Below are 6,995 nucleotides of genomic sequence, written 5' to 3' on the forward strand. Positions count from 1 at the left end.
GTTTTCCTGTTTCCAATGTAAAATAGTTAAACATTTTTACAAACAAATGTAAATGTACAAATTAAGATTGTCACAAGGTTTAAGGTCCCATTTGCACAGTGAAACCAAAGATCCCCGAGCACCTGGATGATTACAGCTACAGGTTTCCAATAGTAGCGCAGATCCAACTACCATTTCATTTATTTATTTTTATGCTCTTCTGTTACCTTTTAAGTTTTAAAACTGTCATCTTCTGGCATTGAATTAAATAACATTCACCACCATATCAGTGCCTAATAAACTTTTTGCAACCTACACTGATGTTATTCTCTGTCATCTGTTCTTTGACCATGTGTTGCACTGTACCTGGATGATACACAATGATGATCACTGATAAAAATGCATGGTCTATTTTGATGCAAAACAAACACTCATGCAACATTTTTTATAGGCTAAGTCATAAAGTTTAATAAACATATATACTCTTAATTAGGCTTTTTTTATATATATATATATATATATATACATAAACTGTTCCCTCCTGGTGGAATGACCTGCCCAACTCAATTTGAGCAGCTGAGTCCTTAGCCATCTTCAAGAAACAGCTAAAAACACATCTCTTCCATCTATATTTGACCCTCTAACTCTAGCACTCTCTACTGTAATTCTATTTTATCTATTTGTTGACTTGACCCTCTAACACTTGCACTCTCTATTCGTTTTCCAACTGCTTGTTTTCTTAAAAAAAGGCCTCTAACACTAGATTTCTCTATTCTATCTACTTGTTTTCTTTTTGTTATGTGTATGTATGTGTAAAGTGTCTGCTAAATGACTACATAAATAAATAAATAAAAAGGGCCTCTAAATATAAAAAATAAAGTGGAATAAAGATTGGATTGTGCCCTTGATTAGCTTGTGATGAGCTGTTGGTAAAATTTGTGTTGGTGTGGATGTTGATGTTATGTGAGACAGTGACATTTTGTTTTTAAAAATATGAATTCAATAGAGATTCACACTCAAAATCCAGGAAAATATTAGTCATGGAGAATGGCATTAATAATGTAAGGTTTTCCTGAATTTTGAGCATGAATCACTATTGAATCCTTGTTACGAACTAAAAAGATTTATGCACCAAAACAAGACAACATAGGTGACAAGAGAGTGCGATGTTAACGTCCTTGTAGAATCTGCTGTATAAAAATAACATAATAAAGCAAAAAAAAAAAAGACAAGAAAACCAAAAATCTCGTAACACCGGACACAAAAACACGAAGGAGACTCCCATCCACCATCATTCAAGGTGATTTAATACAGTGTTTATTCAAAGTACCTGCATCCTGGAGAACAATCTTCATCTGTGGATGTTTGTGTGTCATCCATGATGAAGCAGAATCTGATCTCCAGCACTGACTCTGAATAGAAATGACAAACAAACTCAATAATTCAGCTGAACGGATCCTGAGAGAAACAGATCATGAGACGCGGCGTTCACTCAGATACACAATGTTAGTCGTGTGTTAACAAATGATCAAATAAACCACAGACAACACCAAACACCAATCAAACCACGTGCATCTGCTTGCAAAAGAAAATATGAAACATATAAAACTAAACGTCCTTTAGAGGAAATATGAATGCAGAAGTCACTGTAAAGCACCTGAGCATCAGCACTCACTTTATTTACACAGATTCACAAAATCCACCGCCTTTCTATGAAGCAGCTACACGTTAATCATGGCTTAGCTTTTATAAAGGTTACTGTGAAACACTTTAATATTCCGTATAGAAGCAATTCTGGAGAATCGAAATTTAAATGGAGAAACATGAACTCTGAACATTTGCTTTCACTCTTTATTTGACGGCAAAAAACAATGATGACGCAGACACTCCACGCAGCTATAATGCTTAAGGGAGCGTCTTTAAACTCCAGACACAGCGGGAAAAACGTTTGCGATCTCAAATCATTCGTTCAAATAATGTACATGTTTTAGCATACAAAATCATTTTTTAAAAATCTAGCATTTGTACAAAAAAAAAAAGAAGCAGTGTATAAATCAAGAGGCAACCTCCCCGTCTCGCTCTTGAAACCTACACGGAAGTGACTTAAACTACTGGCTGCTAGAGACCGGCTCCAAAAGGGAGTCAGGCCCATAGACTAGGGTGACCATATTTTAGTTTAATGTTCGAGGGTCCATTTAAAAAAAATACAAAATAAAAAACAAGCAGATAAAATTAGAAGTAGCATTATAATAGAGTGTGCTAGAGTTAGAGGGTCAAATGAAGATGTAAGAGATGTGTTTTCAGCAGTTTCTTGAAAATGATTAAGGTCTCAGCTGCTTGGATTGAGTTGGGAAGGTCATTCCACCAGGAGGGAACAGTTAATGTAAAAGTCCATGAAAGTTTTATAATAGGTAGAATGCAAAATGTTTCAATACAAGCATTTCAGTCAAATATAATTTATACAATATTTCCAACCTTTAACCCACTTGGAAAAATCACCACATGGCAACAGTTTAAAAGTAGCCCAATTCTGTGGAAAAAGAATTGGGCTACCTGGATTTGGGCGTCTATGAGGACTTGGCAACCCTGCATCCAACAAGAGCTGCAGGAGTCTGATTTGACTGATCACAGGTCGAGAATAAGGAGAGATGACTGACAAGACCATGCTGGAGTATTTGCTGCTCAACAGATCCTGAACTCATTGACAAATATCTGATCTTGTAAGATGTGCTCTCTTTACACAGAGTAATCTTGTAAAATCAGAGTAAAGTTGTGATCGCGAAATCAAAAGTGAAAAGAGCGAACGCTCATTCAAAAGTGATTTAAATACTGAGAGCGGCTCCCTGATGCGGAAAAATGATATACAATATTAGAATGTTTAAAAGAGTGAACACGAAAATCGCGGGAGTGAAACGTATGTTGCGGGAGCAGGCGGCAATGGTCAGAGATTCAGCGGGAGCTAGATTAAGAAAACAGCCAAATCCCGGACATTTTGGGCGATTAAGAAATCCCGGCTGGACGCATTTTTAGGTGCAAAAAGAGGACATGTCCGGGGAAAAGAGGACGTATGGTCACCCTACCATAGACCTCCCATGTTAAAATACCCTCTTGAACTTTACAGCAGAAAAACATTTGTTTACAGCCTGGTACAAAAAGTGGTTTTGGTCTATATAGGTAATTTTGCCCTTCATGACAACTGTGAGGGGGGTGAATTTTTTTATAACTCATCCGTTTAAATTTTGGGTGCTGATCACCATTTACAGATTATAGCAACATCTGTATAAAATCTAATGATCATTGGCTAGGCTATAACAGAGTAATGTGATAAAAAAAAAATTCTGACTGTAACAACCAGACAAAAAGTTAAACGTGAGTGGATACCGTTTTGCAACCAATTTATTTGCAATGTTTGCTAACATTAAATGATGCTAGACATTCTTAGCCTATTGTTTTTACATCGAATTTAATGAAAATAGCCTAACCTATGAGAACGACTTGTGGATTGATGTGAACGCCAGCAGGAATAATGCTCGCTCAGAATGCTTGTGGATTAAACATCTCCGATGACGTTCATCGCCATGGATTGATTTTATCGGGTTACAAGAAAAGGTAGGATATGGATTTAATTGCGAACTGTTAGTAGGCTACTGATTTTATGAATGATCATTCTAGCTACGGCATTCGAGTACACACGCGTCCAACTGACAGCCTGGTGAATAATCTGCATTACAAAAAGAAAAAAAAAATCTTTAAAGGTTATTCACGATTACGTATTGCTGCCAAGGTATCTAGTCTTTACAGTGCTTTGTTCATGTGAAAGGCAGCAAGTAGGAATAATGCTCAGAATGCTTGTGGATTAAACATCTCCGATGACATTCATTGCAATGGATTTTATCGAGTTACAAGAAAAGGTAGGAAAATTATTTAATTGTGAACTGTTACTGATTTTATGTGTGATACGCTGTCACGGCATTTGAGTCCACACATGTGCAGAAGTGTGCAGCCCCAGACTGACAGCTGGCACTGAGTGAATAATCTGCATTATATATATATATATATATATATATATATACACAATTTAAAGATTATCTGTTTAGGTTAATTTACTATCCTTCTCTAGCTCATGTTCACTAAAGTATGTCAAACATTTGTTCTCATCAAGTCATAACCCACATCAAAAATGGTATTGATTTGGGTTATTTTGATTGGTAGACACTTCAGATCCATGGCATCTCTTAAAACTATTATTCTTAAAAAATTATATTAAAAATTATATTAAGGCAGAAAAAAACCCTCCAGGACTCAGCTAAGCTTCACAGTGCCATTACAGTTGCACTCATAAAATTTGTTACACAAGATACTGTGTTTACTATGAACCACTGAATGATCCTTTAAGATTTATTTGAAAAATACCGCTGTGCATAAATCTAAATCATCAATCTATTGCAGATGTATTATTTCAGTCAATAATAATGAACATTTAAGACTGTTTTATTAGATTAATGTAACTAAATGTACATGTAACTCCCTATGAATTAATGCAGCCTTCTCATCTACAGGATCCAGGGGTGGACTGGCCATCTGGACGTTCTGGAGAAGTCCAGAATGGCCATCCATCCGACGGCCGTCGGCCTGGCTGGTCCATCATCAAAGAAAAAGTGTCAGATTAAGTGACATTGATGGCCGACAAAAGGGGCGCTAATGCAATCTAATTTTGCTTATAATAAACGTCTCGGTTACGTATGTAACCCTCGTTCCCTGAAGGAGGGAATGGAGACGTCATGTCTGTGATGACCAACGAATTGGGATCTTGCCAGAGAGACCAATCCACTTCGAGTGTAACTAAATGAGCCAATGGACATTGGCATGCAGATTTCGCATCTGGCTGCCACACCCCGCAGCGCGGGTATAAGAGGCAGCAGGTGCACCGCATTAATTCATGTTTTCGCTGAGGAGCCGAGCCAGTGACCCGGCAGCTCAGCAATGGTACAGCAACTGTGGCAACGGGATGTGACGTTGTGGTGTCGTGTGCCGCTCGTCTGAGGAACCACACTCAGTCTTGAGTTTGGATGCCAGAAGATACATTTTATTTCATCATCAATGAAAATAAAACGGAGATGCTCTCTGCAGCGAAACATCTCCAGAATGATCATCTTGTCTTCTTTTTATACAGTTCTGACTTTAAGGCGTGGGGTATATATTCCATACAGTTTTCCATACATAGAATGGTTCCTTTGTGCATACAATTCTCCCTAGAGAGAAAGCCCCCCCACACTCTAGTCTTGTTATGGTAAAGAAAGAAAGCCCCCACTTATGTTTCCCAGATGTTTCTCATCTGAGGTCTGTACATTCTGCCACGTAGGCCTGTTTCTACACACAGGCATATGGGATTATAATGGAAGTATAACTGGATATTTAAATGGCTATATTCATAATGATTATACTTGATTAATTCCTATTTGGATTAATAAAAATCTTCTACAATATTTTTTATTCTGTCTGATGCATTTACTCTTTATATGAATTGATATTCTCAACTCTATTTTATAATCACTCAGTATGCAAAAATTTCTAATAATAATTCTTTATTTTGTTGCTCTTTATTATTTTTTCTGCACTTATATTATCACTGATGAATCTCCCTCAACTCAGTAAAAAATCAGCGCCCAGCAGGGATTTTTGCCTTTCCATTCAGCCTTCTGTACTATTCCTCTCCTACAGAGCGGTATCCAAAGGTCTTTTCGCGCTTTTCTATACTATATCTGCTTCATTGCTGCTGTCCTTTTAGGTCAGTCTACAACAAACACAGACCATTACACGTAATGTATTTCTGCCTACACCATCTAGTTTCAATTTAGGTCACCTATCAAGGCCTTCCCAACAGTAAACCAAATATGTGCATGCAGTTATTTCTTCTGGCATCAAAACCCCTTTTTTTATTTTTCACTTTATTTCCTAATTCTGGAAGAGCAGATTTTAAGTGTCCTTACCACCGAGGGCAGACCGGCAAACAACACACACCAATTATATAAGCAAAATTGCTTACATTTTTATACAGTTCTGACTTTAAGGCGTGGGGTATATATTACAGTTTTCCATACATAGAATGGTTCCTTTGTGCATACAATTCTCCCTAGAGAGAAGTCCCCCCCCCCTCTTGTTATGGTAAAGAAAGAAAGCCCCCACTTATGTTTCCCAGATGTTTCTCATCTGAGGTCTGTACATTCTGCCACGTAGGCCTGTTTCTACACACAGGCATATGGGATTATAATGGAAGTATAACTGGATATTTAAATGGCTATATTCATAATGATTATACTTGATTAATTCCTATTTGGATTAATAAAAATCTTCTACAACGTCTCCATTCTTTTCTTCAGGGAACGAGAACGTAACCGAGAAGTTCCCTTTCAGTTGGTCACTCTCGACGTCACGCCGGTGATGACCGACGAATTGGGATCCCTACCAATGCGCCACAGGTGCTGCCCCCTCCAGTGCCCTGTGTAAGCCTCCTGATCCTTCCTATAAGGCAGACGATAGGACCGGGCTCTACACAGAGAAGGTCGACTACTGCTGTTCCTCGCAACCCAACAGTAGGACTTGGATAACACTGGGAAAGCGTGCCCATCCACTTGGAAGAGGACACACTGCGGAGTCACCTCCACCCAGAGGGGGTTAAGTGACATTTACTCATGTGGAGTAACCCTGTAGGGCTCTACTGCACATGGAAGTTTCTGAGATGGTTCAGGCTGCATCATTTAGAGATGGCAGAACGTGGTCTGCCAGGGGAAACACGGCCCTAGTAACTGTACCGTAGACATACACATATGGGATCCCAACAGGGTCACTCATATGGGCACTAGCCTCACACCAGATTTCAGGAATTTATTGGCTGAAAGGCCTGGCGCCGGATGCTCCGCCATGTCTGGCCACCAGAGTGCTGGAGGACTTGACAGGGTTTGCCTGGTCAGGGAACTCTCTGGAGAATTAGACGTTAAGGACGCCGCAAGCCGACT

Source organism: Sinocyclocheilus anshuiensis, unplaced genomic scaffold (genome assembly GCF_001515605.1).
Source record: "Sinocyclocheilus anshuiensis isolate Anshui unplaced genomic scaffold, SAMN03320099.WGS_v1.1 scaffold4487, whole genome shotgun sequence".
Classification (NCBI taxonomy): Eukaryota; Metazoa; Chordata; class Actinopteri; order Cypriniformes; family Cyprinidae; genus Sinocyclocheilus; species Sinocyclocheilus anshuiensis.